The 9,006-nt window shown below is 47.1% G+C and overlaps 1 long non-coding RNA gene across 1 annotated transcript; it reads left to right on the top strand.

Moving 5' to 3' along the window:
• The first annotated feature begins 376 nt into the window (after window positions 1-376).
• On the top strand, window positions 377-7,688 carry LOC142028362 (uncharacterized). The gene is made up of 3 exons (XR_012649556.1): window positions 377-528; window positions 1,096-1,190; window positions 7,471-7,688. It is a non-coding gene; the product is annotated as an uncharacterized LOC142028362 (long non-coding RNA).
• The last annotated feature ends 1,318 nt before the right edge of the window (window positions 7,689-9,006 follow it).

Below are 9,006 nucleotides of genomic sequence, written 5' to 3'. Positions count from 1 at the left end.
GGGGGCCGCGGCGAAAGCAAGGACTACGCCGCGCCCGAGAGCCACGCTGCCGCCCGGCCGCCGAGTCCGCGAAAACTACAGCCCCCAGCATGCCCCGGGAGGCAGCCCGCCCTGCTGCCTGACCCCGAGGGGACGCCGCTTCCGTTTCCGCCCACCCACACGCCGGCGCAGCCGCAGTTCCCGCCAAGCCCCCAGCCCTGCTCCGGGGCGTTCCCGCCGCCGCCGCTCCGCGGCCCCCCCCGCCCGGCTCCGGCTCCCAGCAGCGCCCCTCCGCCGCTCCGCGGCCCCCCCCGCCCGGCTCCGGGCAGCATCCCCCGCCGCCGCCCCCCCCACCCGGCTCCGGCCAGCGCCCGCCGCCGCCACTCCGCCGCGACGCGGCCCCCCCCGCCCGGCTCCGGGCAGCACCCTCCTCCGCCGCCACAGCACGGCCCCGCTGCTGCTCCGTGCGTCCGACACGGACCCCGCCGTCCTCCTCGGGGCTTTCCCCGGGACCCGCCGGGCGACTGCGCAGCCCCGCCACGGGGCCCGGTGAGCACCCCCCCCACGCGCACGTGCTCCCAGCCGCCCTGTGAGCCGCCCCCCCCCCCCCCCGCGCGCACGTGCTTCCAGCCCCCCTGTGAGCCCCCAGCTCCCCCCCCGCCCCCGGCCTCGGCACAGGCGGCCCCCACCTCCCCCGGGACACCCCTGCCTCCGACGTTCGCGGTCCGAGGGGCGCCCGCTCACCTTCTCCCGAGGGGCAGCCGCAGCCCGGCCACCGCTCCGCTCCGCTCCTGCCTGGGCTCCCACCGGCCCCGCCCCGGCCCCTCCCCCGGCAGCCCCCCCTTTCCAGGGAGGGGCCATCCCCATCAGCCTCACTGCCCGCACCTGCAGCTGCTCCAGCCCCAGCCCACAGCTGGGGGACCGAAATCCGGAACAAAACTCCTCAACACCCATGGGAAGTTAAGCAGCAGGCACTTCCATGATTAAATGAAAGATGTCAAGAGTCATCTGATGTGGAAGAGGTGTTGACTGCAGTCAAAATACAATTTTAATACCCATCTTATTTTAGTTCTAAGACTTGGCAAGTGCTAGGTATCATCTTTTCCATTTACCCAGGTCCACCAGCGAGGCCATAAGGGAGATTTCTTCCAGAGAGAGGATAGAGTTATTAAGTCTAAAGTCCATGATTTGCTTTTCTCTTTCATGAAAAGGTGAGTGGATCACGTACTAAACTTTACATAACCAATTTGTTAATCAAACCTGTTGATTGTTAAAATATATTGATCTCTACAACTTCGTAACTAAGCTGCTTTTAACTGTAATAACCCCAGTAACAAGTGCAGAAACTAGATATTGAGCTAAGTAAGCAGGATGTGCCAGTCTTGATTACCTTATCATATAGCTCCTCAAGAGCAGTTTCCTGAGAAAATAAGGAACTGGTCCCAGAAACTGGCCAAGGCCGATGCCGTGGCTTGGATAGATAAACTTGAGGGAGTGTCCCCATGGAACTAATTATAATACCTCTTGGAATTAATTACAATACCTCTTGGAATTAATTTTAATGCAAAGCAGGAGTAGGTCATGAATATGTATAGGCCTACCTGGAATTCCCATACATATGTAACACTTAACTGTTTAACTGTGAAACACGTTACCACATCAAGTGTGCGCCGTTGGTGGAACGGAGACTCCCCGGCCACCCAGCGCTGTTGGGCCTGCTTGGTGGTTGCTACAATAAACCTTGATTGGATTATCCCTGGGCTGGTGTACAAATTTACATCATAACTTAGAACAGATCATATATCATCACTAGTCACCCAAACAGTTAACCCTGAACTTTTCACCTGTCCTTTAATACAGTCAACTCCAAGCTAAATTTTTTCCGTCATTAAGAGGGGACCAAAGATCATGTAAAATATTATTATACTTTCTACAAATACATCCCCATCTGAGAGCTTTAGCTACTAGAGAAAGTCTTTGGAGTTTGGGGTCAGAGGAGCTGCAAGCATAAACCTTCATTCAGCTCTGTTTAGGATGTGTGATTTTTCTCTGGTTGTCTAAAGCAGTCTAAATTTCCATAGATGGTCCCGACACTGGGTAGCTCTAACAAGGATCCTGGAACTCCAGTAAATTCTAAACAGCGTTTTATATTTCAAATATGATCCCAAGTTCCTTTTTGCACTTGTCTCTACGGTTTTGGCAACTGACAGCCCCAAGGGGTGCCTGTACAAGTTTCTCCCGAAGGGCGAGTAAATTAATTCTTTTGTCCACGAGGTAGATGGTTTGGTAATGTTATAATTCACAACGCTCTAATTCCTTCTTTCAAATGTTAAAAAAATAATTGCCTTTTAAATCCATCCCATTTAATTTGCTAAAATGATTCTCATTGTTCTGCATCTGTTCTCAAGTTTTGGTTAAATTCAATGTCAATATTCTCCACGGAACTAGATTTTCATCTGACTTAAATCGGAAGGCAGGCTGTTACTGAGGTTCAATTTTGTGTCTTTACCAAACTTTGAATCAGTTACAAAACTAGATTTTTGTTTTTTTAAACCAAATTACAAAAATGGTTAATATCAAGATTAACACAGCTCAAACAATAATTGTTTCATTTTGTTTATCTCATGTTTGGAACCCCTCAAAAAAAAATACATACACCCTCTAAACACACAAAAAGATTATTGCCCTCGACAATATTCCTAATAGCAACCCCAATAGTATAAACTTTACACAGCTGTTTTCCCAAATAGATAATGTGAAACTTACTTATAGATTTTCAGGTTTAAAGGGCCAGTTTCTTTAGACTTCCAATTTCTTGCTGGTGCTTTCTTTATTCTTGAATAATGAAGCCAAGCTGCTTGTCCCAGACCTTTACCGCTATAAGGGTTGTTAAAATGACTCGATACGGTCCTTTCCACTTCTCAGTGATTTTACATACATTCAATCTCCTGGTCGGAAAGGATGCGCTGCTACGTCCAATTCTAAGGGTCCAGCTGTGGAGACATACTGACAAAGTTCTTGAAAAGAATTGCTTAAAGAAATCATAACACCTCTTAAAAACCTATCTCCAAAGGCACTCAAGATACTCAGAACATAGGACTCTTGATATGGTCTTTCATAAAACATTTCATAATGACTTAAATTTTCTTTCTCTTCTGGCTATACTCTGATTCTTAATAGAGCCACGGGTAATGCTTTAACCCACGTGAGGAGTGAGGTTTCCTGACAAATTTTACTCGACTGTTGCTTAAGGGTATAGTTCATTCCCCCTCTCTCTCTCTCTCTCCCCCCCCCCCCACTTGCTTGTGGTCTGTATGGGGTGTGATAGTCTCAATCCATAGATAGTACTTTGCTCAGCTTGTCTCATAATCTTTGCTATAAAATGAGGGCCATTGTCAGATGACATTCTTACAGGCACCCCACATTTTGGTATTATCTCTTTGAGCAAGACTTTGACTACTTCCCTTGCTTTGTTGGTGCGACAAGGGAAAGCCTCGGGCCACCCAGTAAAGATATCAACTAAAACTAGGATAGATCCTTCTTTTCAAGGCAATTCTATAAAATCAATTTGCTAATATTCTCCTAAAAAATTTCCTTCTTTAATAATCCCAAAGATGATCGTATTACTGATTCGGGGATAATTTTATATATAAATTTCACATCCGCTTCTAATTGTTTAAACAATCTTTGTCGTATTTCACTTTCTGTTCCCCGATATACTTTGTGATGTTCAGCTCGGGCAATTTCTCTTATTATTGTGGGTGGGACTATTATTTGACCTGTCGGTGTTACAGCCTATCCTGTTTCATTTTGTTAGCCTGCAATCTAATAATTAATTCTTCATCTTTTTTGTTATAATTTGGAGTTTCTTTAGGCAATTTTATACTTTTCTCTGGAACGAGTGCTAGGATGCCTTTTTCCGCAGCCTCTTTAGCAGCTTTATCAGCCAGTCAGTTATTAGGACCGGTCTTACGTAACTGATGTGCTTTACAGTGCATTATCGTGACTGCTGTTAGTTTTTGAATGGTTTCTAACAATTCCAGTATTTGTTCTGCGTGCTGAATGGTGGTTCCTTGCGCGGATAACAGTCCTCTTTCTCTCCGTATCGCTCCATGCGCGCGTACTACTCCAAAAGCATACTTTGAGTCTGTCCAAGTGTTGACTCGCTTTTTCCTTGACTTAGTTCCAGAGCTCGAATGAGAGCTATCAATTCAGCCTTTTGGGCAGATATCGTCAAAGGCAAAGTTGGCAATACAATTACCTCCTCAGTAGTTATTGTCTATCTTGATAAACGTTTTCCTTCACAGATGGAACCGCTTCCGTCGGCATACAGTTCCCAATCTGTTTCTTCTAGCGGCACATCTCAGAGATCCAGTCAGCTGAAGTAAACTCTTTCGATTGTCTGCAAGCAGTCACGTTCCAGTTCTCCTCCTTTAACTTGATCGGTTGTTGAAAACGCAACAGGGTTAGCGGTGGTAGTAGCGTTTAGGTAAACATCATCTTGTTCCAGCAACGCCACTTGGTATTTCAGCATCCTGCTAGGGGATACCCAATGCCCCCCTCTCTGTTTTAGCACAACAGTTATCATATGGGAAACGTACAGTAATCCTTTATCCTCAGGTTAAACTTACGAGCTTCCTGGATCAGTAGCACAGTTGCAGCGACGGCTCTCGGACGACCAGAGCATCCCAGACTCACATTACCTAATCGCTTCGAGAAGTAGGCCACAGCTCGCCCACTTGGCCCTACATATTGGGCTAGGATACCCAGAGCTATACCTCTTCTTTCACGAGCAAAAAGTTCAAGTGTCTTTGTGAGATCTAGCCGGCCTAGGGCTGGCACCCCTATTACAGCCTGTTTCAATTCTTGGAAAGTAGCTTGCTCGGCATCGGTCTAATCCATTGTTTGAGGTTTTGAGCTGCTCCTATAAAGGTCGGGCCAGCAAGCCACAATTTATAATCTACAGGTGACACCACTCGACCATTCCCAGAAACGCTCGTCATTAATTTTTTTCGTCTTAGGTTCGGGGAGACGACAAATTGCCTCTTTTCTCTCAGTTCCCCATTGTCTCTGTCCTTTTAGGATTTTAAAACTCATTTACATAAGTTTCTTCTTTCTGGGTTATTTGGGGTTTTTTTCTTTTGACACTTGAAATCCACTGATTCCCCAAAAGTTCAAAAAGTTAATAGTTAACTTTGTGCATTGTTCTTCCATCTCAGCTACAATTAACAGATGATCCATATATTTCGGCAAGATTTCTTGATTATTTTCTTTCTTCCAAATCTCTAATTCTCGTGCCAATTGATTTCCAACAATGGTAAGACTATTCTTAAAGCCTTGAGGCAAGACTGTCCACGTATATTGTGTTTTTCTCCCAGTCTCAGGATTTTCCCATTCCAAAGCAAAAACCTCTTGACTACTGGGATCCAAGGGAATACAGAAAAAGGCATCTTTTCGGTCTAACACTGTGAACCATTCTTGTTTCTCCGTTAGGGTTGCTAACAAAGTATAAGGATTTGCTAGTACCGGATGAATATCTTGTACTATTTGATTTATTCCTCTGAGGAGGTCTTGAACTAATCTACCATCTTTTTCATTAGCCTTTTAACAGGCAAGATCGGGGTGTTATATCTGGATTCGCATTCTATTAACAATTTGTATCTTAAAAACGTTTGTATTACCATTACTAACCCTTTCCGACTTTCCGGTCTTAGGGGGTATTGTTTAATTCTTACCGGATTCGATCCTGGCTTTAAATCAACTCTCACAGGTTCTGCTTTTTGGATTTACCGGGAACTTCCCAGTCCAGACGATTGGAATTACAGCATTAGACTTTGACTGGTATAATCTTCTGCTTTCGGTAACCATCCTGTTAACAACAAAGCCACTGCTTCGATACGTTTAGTTTCATTTCTGGAATTGAAGTTTTAATCTCTCCATTTTTTAATTTAACTTCTGCCTCTAAGTTCTCAAATAGATCTCTCCTTAACAGGGTTTTAGGAGAATCTGGCACATACAAAAACTGCTGAGTGACCCATTGCTTTCCTAATTTCATTGTTAAAGATTTAAAGAAGGGTCTAGTTTCTCGTTCACTTGTTGCACCGACACGACCAATTTCTTCAAAACTTAACTCTCCCTCTAAGGTATTTAAAACTGAAAAGATGACTCTAGTGTCAATTCAAATTCAGTTTTCTGTTCTCCCAGTTTAGCTGTAACCAGAGGTTCTGCTGGGAGACTCCCGTCCGGTCCCCGTCAGATACGTTCACTTAAAAAGAACAAATCTACCTATGGCACTTTATTCCATTTACTCTCTCTCCTACAAAACAACAGTAATTGCAATATAGTATTGTAACTCAAAGTTCTGTTTGTTTACCATTTTTCCTGCAATTCACCCCAATGTGCCAATAAACGTCCCAACGGTGATGGTTTTGGTAACTTTTCATCAGCAGTTCCATTTCCTGCACTCTTATTCTTAAACAATTTTGCTAATGCCTTTATACTTCTATAGATTCAAATACCAAATACCAAACAAATGCAAATGACAATTGTCCCAAATAATACACAAAATACACAAAGTCCAACCCAGCAATAGCTTTCGCTTATGACTTACGGGCAGACGCCTAGGCTTCCACTGCAGACGGGTACCCTCCAAGCCCCAACCCTGCGAAGCTTTCGCCGCGCCTCACGGGCAGGCTTTCCAAACAAATTCCAAAGAAGCGGCGCCTTACCTTTTTTCCAAGGAACGCTGCGAGGAGCTTTGCGAGTTGAGGGTGACGGTTCTCCCCGAGAATACCTCGGTGCCGGCCGGAGTTCGATCGACACTCGATCTCGTCCAGTCTCACTCGCAAGGTCCCATCTGGGTTGCCAAAACCGTTCCCGAAATCCAGAATAAAACTCCTTAACACCAACCTGAAGTTAAGAAGCGGGCACTTTGTTTATCGCGGCACTGGGGACACGGGGGATCGCTCCTCCAAAGGCGTGTCCCGCTTAGTATCAAAATCCATCAGTTTTTACAGACTTTTCCTGTCAGGTCATTGTTACCTAAGCTCCTTCCGTAAAAATGCATACTATGCTCGTTCTTAAATTTAACCTTTATAATGATCGGTCCTTTGATTATATAACCTTATCAATATTCTTATTTAAAAACAATCATTGGTCAGTTACACTTAGCTCTGCTGACTGGCATCTTCGATACTCAAATCAAGATGGAAAGGGTAAGGGGGTTTCCAAGCAGCAAACTGGCGTCCACGACAGTTTCCTTAGCTTCCTGAAACAGAACATAGAAAAGCCAGCAACTTCCTAGTGAGGTTTCTAGAGATATCTCTTTCAAACTTTAACAATATTAAAGTTCCTAGAGTCACATGTAACACAGCTCCTAAAGTTTCTATGGCTACGTTTCAAACTTAACAATCCTATACATTATGCTTCACAATTTTACTTCTTAATCAAACCTAACTCTTCTATGTGATTAAATTTTGATTTCTTTACCAGAATATTTGCAACAGCTGGAGCCCAGCAGGAACAGGGGGGCACGGCCCGACCCCCCCAGCGCCTCACCTCCTCCTCCTCCCCTGGGCTCCCTCACGGCCCCTTGCCCCGTGCAAAGGGAGCGCCAGAGGGCTTTGTGCCAGAGGGGCAGCTCTGTCCAGCAGGGAACGCCGCGTCCCAGCGCACCAGCTGCCAGCGGCCCACCTGCAAGCGAGCGATAGCCTGGCGACCCTGGGGCTCAGTTGGGGTGGGCGCACCTTTCCTCACCTCCGTGCTATCAGAACTCTGCTCTCCTAATCCTGCACGCACGCAAAGCTTCTTGTGCGGGGCTCATCTCTTATCAAAGAGATGCTGCATGGTGTTCCTTACCGCCCCGCCCTCCGGCGTACAAAGCAATTAGACACGAAGCAGGGAAAGCAAAGAGGCCTGTTGGGATATTAGTAGTCCTCAGCAGATGACCGTAGAGCCCTCGAGGTTCCATCTTTGCTCCCTACAGGAGCATGGCTCCGCACTCCTTGCCGCTCCCGCCAGCAAGCGACACAATTGCCCTTTGCTGCCTGCAACAGGCAGTACCTGCACGGCCCCAGTACTGCCGCTTACAGAGCGAGAGGCACTCGCTAGAAAGCGGCAATGAAGAACAAGGACGGCCCGTCAAGATGGCAGGAGAAACATAGAGAGCCTCCAGCATTAACCAGGCAAGGCTTGCAACTCACCTCGTGTCGTGGTTTAACACCAGCCAGCAACAAAGCCCCATGCGACCACTCACTCGCTCCCCCGCCCCCAGTGGGACGGGTAGACAATTAGAAGGGTGAAAGTGAGAAAACTCGTGGCTTGAAACAAAAACAGTTTAAAAAGAAACAACAACAACTTGTAAGGAAAAGAAGAAAAAATGACAGAGAATAGGGTGCAGGCAGCATGCCAGGGGTCTGGAGCCTGACAGATGATGGGGGAGGGTGTGGAATATGGAGGAGGGAAAGGAAGCGGGGGGGGGGGGGAGGTGGGGGGGCAGGAGATAGGAGAGCAGGGGATGCGGGGGGAAACAACTCGCGTGGGTTAAAAACTCGCATGGGTGAAGGGGGCGGGCTGGAGCAGCGCGGAGCATATGGGGGAGAAACACACGCCAGGGAGAGGGTAGGTGAGGGTACAAAGGTGCATGGGGGGACACGGGTGGGGATGACCTACCCCAGGGAGTCCACCCAGGATGATCCACAGCAGGTAACTCGCCTGGGATAACCCGCAACAGAGCATCCACACCAGATCATCCACGCTGGGAGGACCCCCAGCAACGCCCCTCAAACTGCCTGTGCTTCACCCCCAGTCTTCCCCAAACTGGGGAGTTTTTTGCTTTTTCAAAATACTCAGTTTGGGGTGTGTTTCAGTGCTTTTCCACAACATAAAAAGGGGTGATCTTTTGGGTGTGGTTTGCACATGAAAATGGGGTGGGTTTTTTGCTTTCCAGCTGCACCAATCAAGGAGGATTTGGCTTTCCCAGGAGTCCCAAATTTGTTTGTTTTTTTCCATTGCAGACCCAGAATCAGA

The sequence above is a fragment of the Buteo buteo genome, unplaced genomic scaffold (genome assembly GCF_964188355.1).
Source record: "Buteo buteo unplaced genomic scaffold, bButBut1.hap1.1 HAP1_SCAFFOLD_280, whole genome shotgun sequence".
NCBI lineage: Eukaryota > Metazoa > Chordata > Aves > Accipitriformes > Accipitridae > Buteo > Buteo buteo.
The sequence above is the reverse complement of the archived record's forward strand: the minus strand, read 5'-3'. Positions and strand labels throughout refer to the sequence as shown.